The sequence below is a fragment of the Ornithorhynchus anatinus genome, chromosome 2 (genome assembly GCF_004115215.2).
Source record: "Ornithorhynchus anatinus isolate Pmale09 chromosome 2, mOrnAna1.pri.v4, whole genome shotgun sequence".
In the NCBI taxonomy this organism is placed as follows: Eukaryota; Metazoa; Chordata; class Mammalia; order Monotremata; family Ornithorhynchidae; genus Ornithorhynchus; species Ornithorhynchus anatinus.
In genome coordinates this window covers 36,340,379-36,359,569 of record NC_041729.1, presented here as the reverse complement: position 1 = coordinate 36,359,569, position 19,191 = coordinate 36,340,379, and positions in this window count along the sequence as shown.

Genomic DNA, 19,191 nt, shown 5'->3' with positions numbered 1-19,191 from the left:
TCCCACGTGGGGCTCCCAGTCTTCATCCCCATTTTACAGACGAGGGAACTGAGGCCCAGAGAAGTGAAGTGACTCGCCCACAGTCACACAGCTGACAAGTGGCCGATGCGGGATTCGAACCCATGACCTCTGACTCCAAAGCCCATGCTCTTTCCACTGAGCCACGCCATAGTATTTATTGAGCGCTTACTAGGTGCAGAGCGCTGGACTAAACTCTTGGAATGGACAATTCAACAACAGATAGAGACAGTCCCTGCCCTCTGACGGCCTGACAGTCTAATCGGGGGGAAACAGGCAGACAAGAACAATGGCAATAAATAGAGGCAAGGGGAAGAACATCTCATTAAAACAATGGCACATAAATAATAATAATGTTGGTATTTGTTAAGCGCTTCCTATGTGCAGAGCACTGTTCTGAGCGCTGGGGGAGAGACAGGGTCATCAGGTTGGCCCAAGGGAGGTTCACAGTTAATCCCCATTTTCCAGATGAGGGAACTGAGGGCCAGAGAAGTGAAGTGACTCACCCACAGTCACACAGCTGGCAAGGGGCGGAGCCGGGATTCGAACCCGTGACCTGTGACTCCGATGCCCAGGCTCTTTCCACTGAGCCACGCTGCTTCCCCGTAAATAGAATCAGGGAGATGTACATCTCATTAAACCAAATAAATGTTAAGCGCTTTCTATGCACAGAGCACTGTTCTAAGCGCTGGGGGGATACAGGGTCATCAGGTTGTCCCACGGGAGGCTCCCAGTCTTCATCCCCATTTACAGATGAGGGGACTGAGGCCCAGAGAAGTGAAGTGGGCAAGTCACTTAACTTCTCGGTGCCTCAGTCACCTCATCTGTAAAATGGGGATTAAGACTGTGAGCCCCACGTGGGTCAACCTGGTTCCCCTGTGTCTACCCCAGCGCTTAGAACAGTGCTCTGCACATAGTAAGCGCTTAACAAATACCAACATTAAGTGACTCGTCCACAGTCACACAGCTGACAAGGGGCAGAGGCGGAATTCGAACCCATGAACTCTGACTCCCCAGCCCGGGCTCTTTCCACTGAGCCACACTGCTTCTCTTGACTGGCATCGCCCGACCCCTTAGTGTGTGCGGCCTGCTGCACGAAGCGCTGCGGGACATAAGAAGAAGAAGAAGAAGATCATGATGATAATAATAATAATAATGATAATAAAGTTGGTATTTGTTAAGCACTTACTACCTGCCCGACACTCTTCTAAGTGCTGCGGTAGACAATAATCATTCATTCAATAGTATTTATTGAGCGCTTACAGAACACCGTACTAAGCGCTTGGAATGAACAATCCGGGCAACAGATAGAGACAGTCCCTGCCCACTGACGGGCTCACAGTCTAATCGGGGGAGACAGACGGACAAAAACAAGACAACTTAATCACGATAAATAGAATCAAGGGGATGGACACCTCATTAACAAAATAAATAGGGTAATAAAAAATATACAAATGAGCAGATGAGCCTAAGCGCTGTGGTAGATAATAATAATAATAATAATAATGATGTTGGTATTTGTTAAGCGCTTACTATGTGCCCAACACTGCTCTAAGTGCTGTGGTAGATAATAATGATAAAAATAATAACATTGGTATTTGTTAAGCGCTTACTATGTGCCCAACACTGTTCTAAGCACTGCAGGAAGATAGTAATAATAATAATAATGATGATGATGATGTTGGTATTTGTTAAGCACTTACTATGTGCCCAACACTATTCTAAGCGGTGGGGTAGATACAGGGTCAGCGGGTTGGCCCACGTGAGGCTCACAGTCTTCATCCCCATTTTACAGATGAGGTCACTGAGGCACCGAGAAGTGAAATGACTTGGCCAAAGTCACACAGCTGACAGGTGGCGGATCTGGGATTCGAACCCACAACCTCTGACTCCCAAACCCGGGCTCTTTCCACTGAGCCACGCTGCAGATACAAGCTCATTATTTGGACACAGTCCCCGTCCCAAGTGAGGCTCACAGTCTTCATCCCCATTTTACAGATGAGGGAACTGAGGCACAGAGAAGTTCAGTGACTTGCCCTAACCCAGACAGCTGATGTGGTGGAGCTGAGATTAGAACCCACAACTTCTGACTCCCAAGCCCGTGCTCTTTCCATTATCTGGACCCAGTACCTGTCCCATGAGAGACTCACAGTCTTAAGCCCCATTTTACAGATGAGGAAACTGAGGCCCAGAATAGTTTGGAGATTTCCTTTTTTTTTTCCAGTGGTACCTATTAAGCACTTCATTCATTCGTATTCACTGAGCGCTTACTGTGTGCAGAGCACTGTACTAAGCGCTTGGAAAGCCCAATTCGGCAACACATAGTGACAATTCCAACCCGACAACGGGCTCACAGTCTAGTAGAGGCACTGTACTAGGCACTGGGGTAGGTACAAACTAATTATCTGGACACAGTCTGTGTCCCACATGAGGTTCACAGTCTTAAGCTCCATTTTAATAATAATAATGTTGGTATTCGTTAAGTGCTTATTATGTGCAGAGCACTGTTCTAAGCGCTGGGGGAGATACAGGGTCATCAGGTTGTCCCACGTGAGGCTCACAGTCTTAAAACTTGGGTCCTTCTGACTCCCAGGCCCATGCTCTATCCCCTAGGTCCTGCTGCTTTGCTAATTTTGGATTGTGCTTCGTTTTAGGAAAGGTGGGAAAGGGGAAGGGAAGAAAAAAGTGGGTGGGGTTAAGCGTTCCCAACAGACCTGAGTCCCAAATGATACAGAATTTAGGAGCGAGACATCACTCTCGGCGTGGAAGAGGCCCCAGCGTTCAGAAGATGTCAAGGAAAAACAAACCGCGTAGCCCCCTCTGGAATCTGATCAATAAGGTTCACACGAGGAAAAACATCCTGCTCAGTTTCTCTGGTATAACCGCAATTAGGACCTAATCTTTGAACGTCACAAGGCATCATCATTATTTATTTCCCCAGATTACAACCTCCCAACCATCACGTCAGCACTCTTGCAGTCAAAACTTCCTGTTACACTTTGGTACATTTTGATACGATAACTCCCATTTTTGCATTTCTTCCTACTATCTATTAAATGCCGCGTATCTGTCGACCCTCCCCATTAGATTGTAAATTTCTTGCGAGCTCCTCATCCACTGAACTCTCCAGCGCTCGATACATTCTCCTGCAAACAATATGTGCACAATAAACACTAATCAATCACTTGTATTTATTGAGTGCTTACTGTGGGCCGAACATTGTACTAAGCCCTTGAGAAAGTATGTCAGAACACATGTTTCCTGCCCACAGTGGTTTTACAGTCTAGAGGGGGAGGCAGGTATTAATTTCAATAAATAAATCAGGGATGTGTTCATAAGTGCTGTGGGACCGAGGGAGGGGTAAATAAAGGGAGTAAATCCAAGTGGAAGATTGACACGTAAGGGATGGAAGAAGAGAAAAATGAGGGTTTAGGCAGGGAAGGTCTTCTTGGAGGAGATGTGGCTTCAGTAAAACTTTGAAGGTTGGGGAGAGTCATCTGTCGGATAGGAAGAGGGAGGACTTTCCGGGCCAGAGGCAGGACGGGGGCGAGAGGGCGGCGGCGAGATAGATGAGGTGGAGGTACAGAGAGGAGGTTGATGTTAGAGGAGTGAAGTGTGTGGGCTGGGAGGTAGTAGGAAAGCAGCAACGTAAAGTAGGAGGGGGTCAAGGTGATTGTGCTCTTCCAAGTGATTAGAACAGTGCTCTGCACTCAGTGAACAGTCAGTAAATATGTTTGATTAGTATTTATTGTGTACCTACTCTGTGCAGAACACCGCAGCAAGCATGAGGGTAAAATGGATATAGAAGCCCACAAGGAATTTACGATCTAAAGGGGAGGGGAGACAGATACAAAGTATTTAATAGATACTATGCGGGAGGAGGGAGGGATCGGAGAGGAGCAGGGGGAGATTTTAGGACGATGAAGTCTAGTCTCAATAAAGTATGTGGCCAAGTCATTAGGGGCAAGAGCAGGGGAACGGGGGTTTGAGGAAGGAGTAAAATGTCTGAAACTGGCGAAGGCAATAGGCACCGGAGTCAGTAAGGATGGAGAAATACTTTTGCCCGGCAGAGGAGAGGGCAGAGTTGAAGCAGACAGGCATGAATTTGAGGTGGACAAGATCTGCCTGAGATCTAGATTCCCGCCAGAAGCGCTCGGAGGCTCGTGTCCAGGAATGAAGGAAGGAAACTGTGGAGATGATCCGGGGCTGTGGGTGAGTGCCACGCCATCGACGAAGCGATGGGGGGGGGGGGGGGGGGGCGAGTGAGTCCAGTTCAGCAGAGAGGGTGGTTTTGAGGGTGTCAATTCGGACATCAAGGGAAGGTAGTTTGAGTTTGGAGACTAAATGAGGCATGATGAGAAATGAGGAAATTGGATGGGGTTAAAAGGTTAGAGGTCTCTGTGGGGGAACAGGACAGGTTAGAGATGATTAAGCAGGATTGGGGGAAAAAAAGAGGAGTGTTTCCAGGCAATGCTTGTTTTCCCTCCCAAATTCTCTCTTCCACCTACCTTTCCCTTCACAGCTGACAGCACCACAATTCCTCCATCTTCAAAGCCTGCAACCTTGTCCTCGTTCTTGACTCCTCTCTGTCTCTTCCCAAATCCTGTCATTTCTTCTCCCAACCTATTTCCTCTCCTCCTTTCCATCCAAATAACCAAGCGTACGCCTCCCCCCGCCTCACACACACCCTTCAATCCGTCCTAGGCTCCTCTCATCTCCCAGTCTGGTATCACGACGGACTCTTCACTGGTCTCTCACTGGTCTTCACCGGCCTCCAGTCTCTCCCCACGGCTGGTCAGATCATTTTTCTCAAGCGCCATCCTGCACGCTTCTCACCATTCCTCCTAAACCTCAAACGACCATTCGGCCCTTCTCGTATTAAGCGGAAACTCCAGAGGACTTTCTTTTAAGGCCAAACAACCATCCCTCTTCTGTAGCCACTCTTTTCACTGCAATTTATGCTCGTCAGTCGTCTCAAGCTAATCTACTCACTGTCCCTCATTCCCACCTCTCCTGCTTTTGACCCAATGTACCCACTCTCCTTTCTGTCTGGAAACTCCCTCTGGCTTCAAATTTGACAGACCACAGTTCTTCCCATTTTCAAAGACCTCTTGAAGCCTTCCCTGATTAATTGCTAACATCCCCTACTAATTCGCCCCTCCTGCCTCTCAAGCACTTCTACGCTACCTAAGGGCAGGAGGACAATCTTCTGTAGCACTTAACAATGTCTCATACTTACTGTATTATTTAAGGATTTGTCCATAACCCCCTTTTGTATTTCCTCTTATCTGTAATTTGCTTTAATGCCTCCCGTTAGATTGTAAGATCATGGAGAGCAGAGATCGTGTCTGATAATAATTACGATAATGGTATCTTTTAAGCACTTTGTGCCAAGCTCTGCAGTGAGCACTGACCCATTCAAGATAATATGGCGGCATACAATCTCTGTCCCACATGGGGCTCACAGTCTAAGGGGGAGGGAGAGCGGGTATTTAACCCCACAGATGAGGAAGCTGAAGCACAGAGAAATTAAGTGATTTGTCCAAGGTGACAGAGCAGACAAGTGGCAGAGCTGGGTTTAGAACCCAGGTCCTCTGACTCCCAGGCCTGTGGTCTTTCCAGTAGACCACACTGCTTCTCACTGCACCGTATTCGTCCAAGTACTTAGTACTCACAGGAGGTGCTAGGAAAGCTGTGGGTTAAAAATATCTGGCTCTTGGGAAAAGTTGGGGAAGCAGCATGGTCTAGTGGAAAGAGCATGGGACGTGGCTTTAGGAGACCCGGTTTCTAATCCCTGCTCCTCCACTTGATAATAATAATAATGATGGCATTTGTTAAGCGCTTACTGTGTGCCAAGCACTGTTCTGAGTGCCGGGGTGGATACAAGTTAATCAGGTTGGACAACAATCCCTGTCCCACACTCTTAATTCCCAGTTTTTACAGATGAGGTAACTGAGGCACAGAGATATTAAGTGACTTGCCCAAGGTCACAAGGCAGACAAGGGGCAGGGCGGGGATTAGAACCCAGGTCCTTCTGACTCCCAGGCCCGTGCTCTCCCCCACCACTCCATGCTGCTTCTCTTGCCTGCTTGCCTGCTGCGTGAACCCGGACAAGTGACTTACCTTCTCTGGGCCTCAGTTATCTCCTCTGTAAAATGGGGATTGACTGTGAACCTCACGTAGGACCTGGACCGTGTCCAACCTGAATAGTTTGTGTCTACCCCAGTGCCTGGTATCCAGTAAAAGAAAAAATGAGGAACCGACACCACACTGATATTCGTTTAATTTGATTTGCAAATGAGGGGTTCTCACTGGCATGGAAAAAACTCCAAGCAACAACCAGGCAAATTCTGTTTCATCAAGCTCTAATTACTCCGTTCTTGTTGTCTAAAACAAGAAACCAGCAGGTGTCAGCCTTGGTTAGTGGATCTTTTCATCTCGAAGCAATCTTTAACTTAATCAGGCCTCCGGAGGTTTTTCAGAAGATCCAGTTGGGTAAATAGTAAGGCTTATTATCTGAATACTAAATGTCAAAGCGGAAGTCTACATTGAAAATAAGGCTTTCCAAATACCTCTGCAATGTCCCCGAAGGCCTCAGTGAACGAGGATTTCTAGAATTTGTTGTCTATTTCTGGAAAGAAGGGTGATAAAAGGGAAGAAGGGAAATCAGGGAAGACGACAGATCCCCCTTTTTATGGCATTTATTAATTACGGTGTTTGGTAAGCGCTCACTATACGCCAAGCACTGTGCTAAGCGCTGGGGTAGAAACGAAGTTGGAAACAGACCATGTCCGGCGTGGGGCAGGGCACACAATCTTAATCCCCATGTTACAGATGAGGGAACCGAGACAAGGAGAAGTTAAAAGTGATTTGCCCACGGTCATACTGCAGTCAGGTGGCAGAGTCGGGATTAGAACGCAGGTCCTTCTGATTCCCAGGACTGGTCTCTATTCACTAGGCCACACTGCTTCTCTTGTCCCCTTGACTTGAACATGACAGCACACAACATCTCACGCTCCTGGAATACACACATACCTCATTAGGGATCATATTGCCAACTAATCATTCTATTTACTCATTAGCAGGAGCCCATTAAGAAAAATGATGAAAATCCAAAATTCTTGACAAGAATCCTCAAAAATGATGTTTCTTCATTGATGCTCATTTCACTTGGATGCATTGGGATTGAAAAGAGAGCTCCCCAAGGCAGGCTACTGGTGACGTATATCTTTACTGATTCCAGAGTGTAGGCTGACAAATTGGTAAATTGCCCTGTAAGAGGGTACAAGTATATGAGACATTATTTTTGTTTTATTTTATTTTGTTTCATTCATGGTATTTGTTAAGCGCTTACTGTGGGCCAGGCATTGTTCTAAGTCCTGGGGTAGATAAAAGTTAATCAGGTTGGACACGGTCCGGGTCTCAGATGGGGCTCGCGGTCTTAATCCCCATTTTACAGTTGCGGTAGAGGAGGCACAGAGAAGCGAAATGACTTGCCCAAGGTCTCCCAGCGGACATTTGCTGGAGCTGGAATTAAAACTCAGGACCTTCTGACACCCAGACCCAAGCTCTATCCAACTGGCCACCCTGCCTCTCATTTTCCCCATGAAATTTCTAGAATCATGGCAGTTGAGATTGGAAAGAATCATAAAGGGGGTGGTGGTAAAATTGTGGTATTTGTTAAAGTGCCAGGCACTGTACTAAGCACCGGGGGGATTCAAGCAAATTGGCTGGATACAGCCTGGCGCTCATCAGTGGTAGAATCAGATGACCACATTTGGCCTGGTAGCCCTGCTCTTCAATCATCCATTAGTATTTATTGAGCACTTAGTATGCATAGAACCCATTACTAAGAGCTTGGGAAAATACGGTAGAGTTTGTCAAAACGATCCCTATCCAGAAGAGACAGACATCAAAATAAATTAGAGGGAAGGGAAGCCAACAAGGGATCAGAGGAAAATTACCAAGATTCTGTGCCACTGAGCCCAAGCCCCCTGAGCAAAGGACTATCAGGCTTTGGCTTTGGGCTAGGTGACTGGTAACTGATATCTCCCTTCTGGAACCTCCAAGTTGATTCCGTTGTCTGTACCATCAAAGTCTTTCATAGGAAGGATGAAAAATACCTAACCGCTTAGGATATTGTTAGACCAATTTTGCTGACTGTTTATTAAAGACATTTTCGAGTAACCGGGAGAGATTGGTGTTTTCTCCCCGGCTAAAGAGTCCTGGCTAGTTACGGCCCGAAGAGTTCATTCATCAGAGTTCCGGTTCCGTAGCCTAAGAGCCCAGGAGAAAGTCAGGGTCAGAATCCGAGCGATTGTACTTCAGGGTCCTTACGACGTGTCCTGAAACAAGTGTCTTCGCCTATGTGTGCCTCGTTTATTCATCCGAGAAACGGGAATGACGATAACTAACCTACTTCGTGGACCTGAGTTTCCCGCGGTGGCCCAGGAGCTGACGCGTTTGTCAATCGATCGACTGATCACATTTATTGAGCACTTACTGTGTGCTAAGTGCTTGGGAGAGTGCAATATAACAGAGCTGGTAGGTACGTTCCCTGCCCACAGTGAGCTTACAGTCTAGAGGGGGAGACAGGCATTAATATAAATAAATAAATCGCAGATCTATCCATAAGTGCTGTGGAGATGAGGATGGGTAAATGAAGGGCGTCAGTGCACAGGTGATGCAGAAGGGAGTGGGAGAAGGGGAAATGAGGGCTGAGTCAGGGAAGGCCTCTTGGAGGACATGTGCCCTCGACAAGGCTTTGAAGGTGGGGAGAGCGAATATCTGTGGGATATGAAGGGGGAGGGTGTTCCAGGACAGAGGTAGGGCGTGGGAAAGGGGCCCGCTGCAAGACAGAAAAGATCGAGATACAGTGAGTCGGTTGGCATTAGAGGAGCAAAGTGTGCTGGTCTGGGTTGTAATAATAATAATAATAATGTTAGTATTTGTTAAGTGCTTAGTATGTGCCCAACACTGTTCTAAGCGCCGGGGTAGATACAGGGTCATCAGGTTGCCCCACGTGAGGCTCATGGTCTTCACTCACATTTTACAGATGAGGGAACTGAGGCACTGAGAAGTGAAGTGACTTGCCTAAAGTCACACAGCTGGCAGGTGGCGGAGTGGGGATTAGAACCCATGACCGCTGACTCCTAAGCCCGGGCTCTTTCCGCTGAGCCGCACTAAAAGGAAATCAAAGAGGTGAGATAAGAAGGGGCAGGGTGTTTAAAACAAGGTCGTTCCCCTCCCCATTTCTTCCCTGCCACCGCCTCTCATTTGCTGCCCCAAGCACATGTTGGAACAAGGTGGCCTCCTTGGTTAGAACAAGGTGGCCTGCTTGGTTAGAGCGAGGTGGCCTACTCAGAGAAAGGTGGCCTGCTCGGGTAGAATAAGATGGTTTGCTTGGCCGGATTAAGGTAGCCTGCTTGGTTAGAGGAAGATGGCCTGCTTGGTTAGAGCAAGGTGGCCTACTCAGAGAAAGGTGGCCTGCTCGGGTAGAACAAGGTGACCTGCATGGTTAGAGAAAGGTGGTCTGCTTGGGTAGAACAAGGTGACTTGCTTGATTAGATTAAGGTAGCCTGCTTGCTTAGAGGAAGGTGGCTTGCTGGGTTAGATTAAGGTTGCCTGCTTGCTTAGAGGAAGGTGGCCTACTCGGTTAGAGCAAGATGGGTTCCTCAGTTAGAACAAGGCGGCCCACTCAGTCAGAGCAAGGTGGTTTGCTCGTTTAGGGCAAGGTGGCCTGCTCAGTTACAACAAGGTGGCCTGCTAAATTAAGTGGGCGAGGGGAATTTCTTCTGACCGTGGAAATGCAGGGCTGCAAGGAGTAGGAGCAGACGGTTTTCCCTGATAAACGACGAGGAGTCCCTCTCCTCCGAGAGCCAGGATCCCGAGGGACCGGCCGAGAGCTGGGGTTGGGGAGGGATCTGTGGGCAAGTCACTTAACTTCTCTGTGCCTCAGTGACCTCATCTATAAAATGGGGATTAACTGTGAGCCTCACGTGGGACAATCTGATTATCCTGTATCTACCCCAGTGCTCTGCACATAGTAAGCGCCTAACAAACACCAACATTATTATTATTATTATCTGTGGGCTACTCTCCGGGGCACGAAGCCTTTCGTGTTTACCCTTCTACACCGTAAATTCCCTGTGGGCAGGGCCCATGTCTACCGACCTTGAACTGGGCTCTCCCAAGTACTTAGTACAGAGCCCTGCACACAGTAAGTGCTCAGTAAATACCACTGATTGATTGACCAGTTAGACAACATCTCAGAAATGAAGTGTACTACCTGGCTGTTCAACAGGGCTTCTAGAAAAAGTTGAAAGTCATCACGATTTTAAAGGATAACCTACAAGCACCGGGAAATCTGTATAATGACCAGATAGCGCGTCGACGTATAAACGTTCGCTTCGGCGTGGCCTAGAGGAAACAGCACATGCCTGGGAGGCAGAGGACCTGGGTTCTAATCCCGGCTCTGCCACCTGTCTGCTGGGTGACTTCTCCGTGCCTCAGTTCCTTCATCCACAAAATGGGGATTGGATACCTGTACTCCTTCCTACTTAGAATGGGAGACCTGATTATCTTGTACCTATCCCAGGGCTTAGTATCTTTAGGCATATAGTAAATGCTTAAAGAATATCATTATTATTACTATTATTTTATTAAAATCCTGTAAACCATTTTTCCTCTTGATGTCTTGGAAACATAACAATCTATCCTCATCATCCAATATTTTATTAACTACCTCGTGTTTCAGACAAAGGCGACTGGCCAGTGCTGGGCGGCAGCGACGTGGGAAAGAGTCGACGGCGGATGATCAAGTGATCAAAATGTTGATCGAAGATAAGGGCAGAGACTCAACTTTTTACTGGGGGAAAGAAGGCAACGGTAAACCGCATCCGGATCTTTACCAAGAAAGCTAGGGAGACACATACCAGAGCAACTCTATGACGGAAGACGGGACGATCTGAAGAGTATGTCCGTGGAGTCGCTATGGGTCGGAAATGTTTCGACGGCATTTGAAGAGGAGGATCTCATGCTCGGCCCCGTGCTAAGCCTCATGGCGATGTTACAAAGTGTGAAAAAGATACGGCCCCTACAGTTGAGGAAATTCAAGACTGGCAGTACGGAGGGGACATAGAAGGACATTACCAGAAGGTCCTGGTTAAAAACTTGAGAGCAATGTGGGTGGAGGAGAAGTTAGGAGTGGTATCAATCAATCAGCAATATTGACTGAGCTCTTACCGGGTGCAGCACACTGTACTAAGCGCTTGGGAGAATACACTCTGGCCCGGTTGGTAGATACATTCCCTGCCCTCGACTGGAAACAGAGGTTTGCACACAGTGAGCGCTCAGTAATATGAATGAATTCATTCAATCGTACTTATTGAGCGTTTACTGTGTGCAGAGCACTGTAGTAAGCGCTGGGAAAGTGCAATTCGGCAACAGATAGTGACAATCTCTACCCAACAACTGAATCCGCTCCTCTGCTTCCAGCTGCCGCTCCCGCATCTCTTCCTGGTTGTGAGCGACTCCTTACTTGGTCCGAACTCCAGCTGCCGACAGCCCCAAACCCTGAGTCATCCCCCATGGCTTCAACTGCCGTGACCACCGATCCGCTGGGATCAGCCTGTTGTCCTTGGGAACCTCTAAATTGTACTTTTCCCAAACAGGTGTGTAAGCCCATAAGCATTTGAGCACTCAGACTCATCATCAGAATTCCCAGGAGAAAAGGAATGTTGCGATGGCTGGTAGTCGGGGGAGTGGTATTGAGGGGTTAATGGCGGGAAAATGCCAATCTCACTCAAAAAATGTAGTTGCTTTTTTTTTTTGGAGTGGGCATGAGCCAGAGTGAAATGCTTTCAAAAGGGGGGTTCTAATCCTCGTTCCACCATTTGTTCATTCAACCATTCAATAGTATTTATTGAGCACTTACTATGTGCAGAGCAGTGTACTAAGCGCTTGGAATGGACAATTCGGCAACAGAGACCGTCCCTGCCCTTTGACGGGCTCACGGTCTAATCGGGGGAGACGGACAGATAAGAACAATAGTAACAAACAGAGTCAAGGGGATGAACATCTCGTTAAAACAATAGCAAATAAATAGAATCAAGGTGATGTACATCTCATTAACAAAATAAATAGGGTAATGAAAATATATACAGTTGAGTGGACCAGCACAGTGCTGAGGGGAGGGGAAGGGAGAGGGGGAGGAGCAGAGGGAAAGGGGGGAAAAGAGGGCTAAGCTGAGGAGAGGTGAAGGGGAGGTGGTAGGGGGAGTAGAGGGAGAAGGGGAGCTCAGTCTGGGAAGGCCTCTTGTCCTCCCCCGCTCTCTCCTCCTCCTCGCCCTTTCGGAAACGTGGCTCTCTCCCGAAGACACGGTCTCCACCGCCGCTCTCTCCGGCGGAGGCCTCTCCTTCTCCCACTCCCCCACACTCACCGGTAAGGGAGGAGGCGTCGGCTTCCTCCTCTCTCCCCGTTGCCGCTTCCGCACTATCCCTCCTCCCCCCTCCCTCTCCTTCTCCTCCTTCGAAGCCCATATCATTCGCCTCTACCACACACTCCAGTTACTTGTCGCCGTCATCTACCGCCCTCCCGGTCCCACCTCCGACTTCTTCAACCACCTTGACCCCTTTCTCACCTTCCTTCTCTCCTTCTCTCTGCCCACTCTGATCCTCGCAGACTTGAACATCCATACGGATGTACCCGACGACTCCTCTGCCGCCCGCCTGCTATCCCTCCTCGACTCTGCCGACCTCCTCCTCCACCATACCGCGCCCACTCACCGACTCGGTCACACCCTCGATCTCGTCATCTCCTACCGCTGCACTATCTCCTCCCTCACCGACTCTGAAATCCCTCTCTTTGACCATAACCTTCTCACCTGCCTCATCTCTCACACTCCCTCCCCCTGCAAATCTTCGCTACTGCCCCACAGAGACCTCCGCTCTCTCGATCCCATCCGTCTTTCCAATAGCATCTCTCCTCACCTCGCTGCCCTGTCCTCTCTTCCCACTCTCGACGATCAGGTCTCCGCTCTCAACTCCACCCTCTCTACTCATCTCGACTCTCTCGCCCCCCTTTCCCTCCGCCGCTCTCGCTCCACTAACCCACAGCCCTGGTTCGCCTCCTCCGTCTGCCTCCTACGCTCCTATGCTCGAGCTGCTGAGCGCTGCTGGCGAAAGTCCAAGCACCGAGCCGACCTCACACACTTCAAATTTATCCTTTCCTGCCTTAACTCTGCCCTCTCCTCCGCCAGGCAAAGCTTCTTCTCCTCCCTCATCGACACCCATGCCCGTCACCCCCGCCGATTGTTCCGGACCTTTAACTCTCTCCTTAGGCCCCCTGTTCCTCCCCCTCCCCCATCTCTCACCCCTAATGATCTGGCCACCTATTTCCTCACGAAAATCAACACGATCAGGTCTGAGCTCCCCAAAGTCACCCCTCCGCCTCTCCCCTCCCCCCCACCGACCCCCTCCCCTACTTTCCCATCCTTCCCTGCAGTATCCTCAGAGGAGATCTCCTCCCTCCTCGCAAGTGCCACCCCCTCCACCTGCGCCTCGGATCCCATTCCCTCTCACCTTCTTAAAACCATCGCCCCTGCCCTCCTCCCTTCCTTAACTTCTATTTTTAACCACTCAATCTCCAAGGGCTCCTTCCCCTCTGCCTTCAAACATGCCCACGTCTCCCCCATCCTAAAAAAACCTGCTCTTGACCCCACTTCCCCCTCCAGTTATCGTCCTATCTCCCTACTACCCTTCCTTTCCAAAATCCTAGAACGAGTCGTCTACAATCGATGCCTAGAATTCCTTAACTCCCATTCTCTCCTAGACCCCCTCCGATCTGGCTTCCGTCCCCTCCACTCTATCGAGACTGCTCTCTCTAAGGTCACCCGTGACCTCCTTCTTGCCAAATCCAATGGCTCCTACTCCATTCTGATCCTCCTTGACCTCTCTGCTGCCTTTGACACTGTCGACCATCCCCTCCTCCTCCATACCTTATCTCACCTTGGCTTCACGGACTCTGTCCTCTCCCGGTTCTCCTCTTACCTCTCTGGCCGATCATTCTCGGTCTCCTACGCTGGAGCCTCCTCCCCCTCCCATCCTTTAACTGTTGGAGTTCCTCAAGGGTCAGTTCTTGGCCCTCTTCTGTTCTCCATTTACACTCACTCCCTCGGTGAACTCACCCGCTCTCACGGCTTTGACTACCATCTCTACGCAGATGACACGCAGATCTACATCTCCGCCCCGTCCTCTCCCCCTCCCTTCAGGCTCGCATCTCCTCCTGCCTCCGGGACGTCTCCACCTGGATGTCGGCCCGCCACCTAAAACTCAACATGAGCAAGACTGAGCTCCTCATCTTCCCTCCCAAACCCGGTCCTCTCCCAGACTTCTCTATCACCGTGGATGGCACGAGCATCCTTCCCGTCTCTCAGGCCCGCAATCTCGGTGTCATCCTTGACTCGTCCCTCTCGTTCACCCCACACATCCTATCCGTTACCAAGACCTGCCGGTTTCACCTCTACAATATCGCCAAGATCCGCCCTTTCCTCTCCACCCAAACGGCTACCTCACTATTACGGGCTCTGGTTATATCCCGGCTAGACTACTGTGTCAGCCTTCTCTCTGACCTCCCTTCCTCCTCTCTCGCCCCGCTCCGGTCTATTCTTCACTCCGCTGCCCGGCTCATCTTCCCGCAGAAACGATCTGGGCATGTCACTCCCCTTCTTAAACAACTCCAGTGGTTGCCTTTTGACCTCCGCGCCAAACAAAAACTCCTCACTCTAGGCTTCAAGGCTCTCCATCACCTTGCCCCTTCCTACCTCTCCTCCCTTCTCTCTTTCTACCGCCCACCCCGCACGCTCCGCTCCTCCGCCGCCCACCTCCTCGCCGTCCCTGGGTCTCGCCCATCCCGCCGTCGACCCCCGGGTCACGTCCTCCCGCGGTCCCGGAACGCCCTCCCTCCTCACCTCCGCCAAACCGATTCTCTTTCCCTCTTCAAAACCCTACTTAAAAATCACCTCCTCCAAGAGGCGTTCCCAGACTGAGCTCCTCTTCCCCCTCTACTCCCTCTGCCATCCCCCCTTTACCTCTCCGCAGCTAAAGCCTCATTTTCCCCTTTTCCCTCTGCTCCTCCACCTCTCCCTTCCCATCCCCACAGCACTGTACTCGTCCGCTCAACTGTATATATTTTCGTTACCCTATTTATTTTGTTAATGAATTGTACATCGCCTTGATTCTATTTAGTTGCCATTGTTTTTACGAGATGTTCTTCCCCTTGACGCTGTTTATTGCCATTGTTCTCGTCTGTCCGTCTCCCCCGATTAGACTGTAAGCCCGTCAAACTGCAGGGACTGTCTCTATCTGTTGCCGACTTGTTCATCCCAAGCGCTTAGTACAGTGCTCTGCACATAGTAAGCGCTCAATAAATACTATTGAATTGAATGAATGAGGAGGTGAGTTTTAAGTAGGGTTTTGAAGAGGGGAAGAGAATCAGTTTGGCGGAGGTGAGGAGGGAGGGCGTTCCGGGACCGCGGGAGGACGTGTCCCGGGGGTCGACGGCGGGATGGGCGAGAACGGGGGACGGTGAGGAGGTGGGCGGCAGGGGAGCGGAGCGTGCGGGGTGGGCGGTGGAAAGAGAGAAGGGAGGAGAGGTAGGAGGGGGCGAGTTGATGGAGACCCTTGCTGTGTGGCCTTGGATAAGACACTTCACTTCTCTGGGCCTCAGTTACCTCATCTGTAAAATACGGAACGAGGCTGTGAACCCCATGTGAGACAGGGACGGTGTCCAACCCGATTTGCTTGTACCACCCCCGTGCTTAGTAGTGTTGGTATTTGTTAAGCACTTACTATGTGCAGAGCACTGTTCTAAGCACTGGGGGTAGATACAGGGTAATCAGGTTGTCCCACGTGAGGCTCACAGTTAATCCCCATTTTACAGATGACGTAACTGAGGCACAGAGAAGCGAAGTGACTTGCCCACAGTCACACAGGTGACAAGTGGCAGAGCCGGGATTCCAACTCATGACCTTTGACTCCCAAGCCCGGGATTTTTCCACCGAGCCACGCTGCTTCTCTAATTCAGTGCCTCTCTAGTACAGTGCCTGGCACACAGGAAGCACTTAACAAATGCCACAGTTATTATCATTATTATGTGAATGGCTGATAATACGCAAGAGTGAGGAAAAGCTGGGCCCAAGAAGAACAGGCCTCGGGGCAGGGAAGTGTTTGGAAAGGAGACTCAGCTGAGGCTCGGTCAGTAGAGATTAGAGAGGCCAGAGCACTAATGAGAGATGAGGGGTCAGAGCCAAAGACTTCACTCCATTTTGTGGGACTTTGGGGGGCGGGGGTCCCCTTTCCGGTTGCCACCTCCCTTTCTTCCCCCGGGACAGTACCAACTTTCCCATGGCCGGGGGAAAAAAATTTCCACAAACTCCCTCTTCTCCTCAGCTCTGGCCGAGTCCCAAATCTGCCCTCTTCCATGTGCCGTAGTGACTTGGTGGAGGAGTCCAGAGCCAGGGGGAGGGGAGGGCAAGCTGACAGTCGGCTGATCATTCATTCTTCATTCAGAAGTATTTATTGAGCGCTCAGTGTGTGCAAAGTGCTGTGATAAGCACCTGGGAGAGTACAATATAACAACAAACAGGAGCTTTCCTGCCCACAAAGAGCTCACGATGTAGAGGGGGAGATGGTTAAGGTGATCAAGAGCTAGAGCTAGGCTCTAATAATAATAATAATGTTGGTATTGGTTAAGCGCTTACTATCTGCCAAGCACCGTTCTAAGCGCTCGGGTAGATACAAGGTAGTCGGGTTGTCCCATGTGGGGCTCACAGTCTCCATCCTCATTTTACAGATGAGGTCACTGAGGCCCAGAGAAGTGAAGTGACTTGCCCAAGGTCACACAGCTGACAAGTGGCAGAGGTGGGATTAGAACCCACGACCTCTGACTCCAAAGCCCGGGCTCTTTCCACTGAGCCACAGGCTATAAGCTCCCTGAGGGCAGGGATCATGTCTTCCAACTCTACTGCAATCAATCAATCGAATTTATTGAGTCCTTACTGTGTGCAGAGCCCTGCATCAAGCGCTCGGGAAAATACAACATAAAGGAGTCGGTAGACAGGTTTCCTGCCTACAGTGAGCTTACAGTTTAGAGGGGGAGGCAGACATATTGCATTATATTAATTTATTAGATTACATATATTGCATATTAATTTAAAATAAATTAAATATAATATAAATAAAGCATGGCTACGTACATGAGTGCTGTGGGGCTGAGAGAGGGGTGAATAAAGGGTGCAAATCAAAATGCAAGGGCAACAGCAGAAGGGAGTGGGGGAAGAGGAAATGAAGGCTTAATCAGGGAAGGCCTCTTGGAGGAAATGAGCTTTTAATTAGGTTCTGAAGGCCAGGAGAGTCATCGTCCGTCAGATGCGAAGAGGGAGGGCATTCCAGGCGGGGGGTAGGACAAGGATGAGAGGTCGGCAGTGGGATAGATGAAACCGAGGTACGGTGAGAGGAGCCAAGTACGCGGACTGGGTGGTAGTAGGAAAGCAACGAGGTTAGCTAAGAGAGAACAAGGTGACTGTACTCTCCCAAGCGTTTAGAACAGAGCTCTGCATCCGGTAAACACTCGGTAAATACCACTGACTGATGGATTGAAGGCGATAATAATAATAATTGTGGTATTTGTTAAGCGCTGACTAGGTGCCAGGTACTGTTGTACACTCTGGGGTAGATACAGGATAACCGGGTTGGTCACGGTCCCTGTCCCTCTTAGGGCTCACATCTTCATCCCCGTTTTACAGCTGAGACAACTGAGGCGCAGAGAAATTAAGTGACCTGCCCCAGGTCGTTCAACAGACAAGTGGCGGAGCCGGGATTACGACCCAGGTTCTTCTGACTCCCAGGCCCGCGCTCTATCCTCTGGGCCACACTTCTTCTCTAAGGGGGTACTGTGGGGTGCCCCTCTATCTTCAGTGTCTTCTAGCAGGGGGTCAAGGCCAGGACCTCCCTCATCCTGCCCTTCTGCCGGCTCACGAGCCGGGGCCCGGTTTGGTCAAACATCAGAACCAGTTGCCCGGCAGCCCCGGATCGGTTAGATCCGGGAAAACTCGGAGGACTGGCCTCCATTTCCTGTTTCCCACTGCCCGACTGCCTTCTTTGCTCGATTTTCTTCCCGGAGAACAGTAGAGGGCAGGATTGATGGGAAAATGTCACCAGTAGGAAATGGGATTTGGGGGCCCCTAATTGCACCGGCGCCAAGTCACTGGAACCTGCCTCTCTAATTACGTCTCTGAAAATTGTCAGTCGCAGGATGTTGTAGCAAGGCATCTTGCCCAGATCACAACTCCCTAGTCGCCACTCCACCTCACCTCTGCCTGGGCCCGATTTTACCGAGCCCGAAGGATCACAGACCATCCCGCGGCCCGCGAAGTACCTGTTCCCTGATAATGCCTTGGACCCCTGCAATCCGGGGAGGCAGACAACGTGGGACCTAGCGGAAAGAACGTGGGATTTTCGGTCGTGCATTCATTCGTGCATTCAGTCGGATTTACTGAGCGATTTCTGCATGCAGAGCAGTCTACTAAGTGCTTGGGAGAGTACGGTCTAGCAAAAGACAGACACGTTCCCTGCCCATAACGAGCTAAGAGTCTAGAAGGGGGGAGACGGGCTTTAAAATAAATAAATAAATTACAGATATGTACATAAGTGAGGGACTTCTAACTCCAGCTCTGCCCGTGGCCTGCCACATAACCTAGGCCAAGTCACTTAACCTCTGTGGGCCTCGATTTCCTCATCTGTAAAATGGGGAGAAGAAACCTGCTCTCCCTACTTGATAGACTGTGGGTCCTGCATGGGATGGGAACTGTGCCACTTTGATTATCGTCTGTCTACCCCGGTGCTCGACACAGTGTTTGGCCCATAGGAAGCATTAATAAACACCAGCAATATTCTTTAGGAGGGGATGAGAAATCCCAATCTTCATTTTCTGGCCCTCTCTCTGCTCCGACCACTATGGGTAGAGAAACGTTTGTGAGTCTGAAATGGAGTTGGGGGTTTTGGAATGGCATTTGTTAAGCGCTTGCTACGCGTCCAACACTTTTCTAAGCGCTGGGGTAGGTAGAAGTTAATTAGGTCGGACACAATCAATCGATCAACGGTATTGATCGAGCTC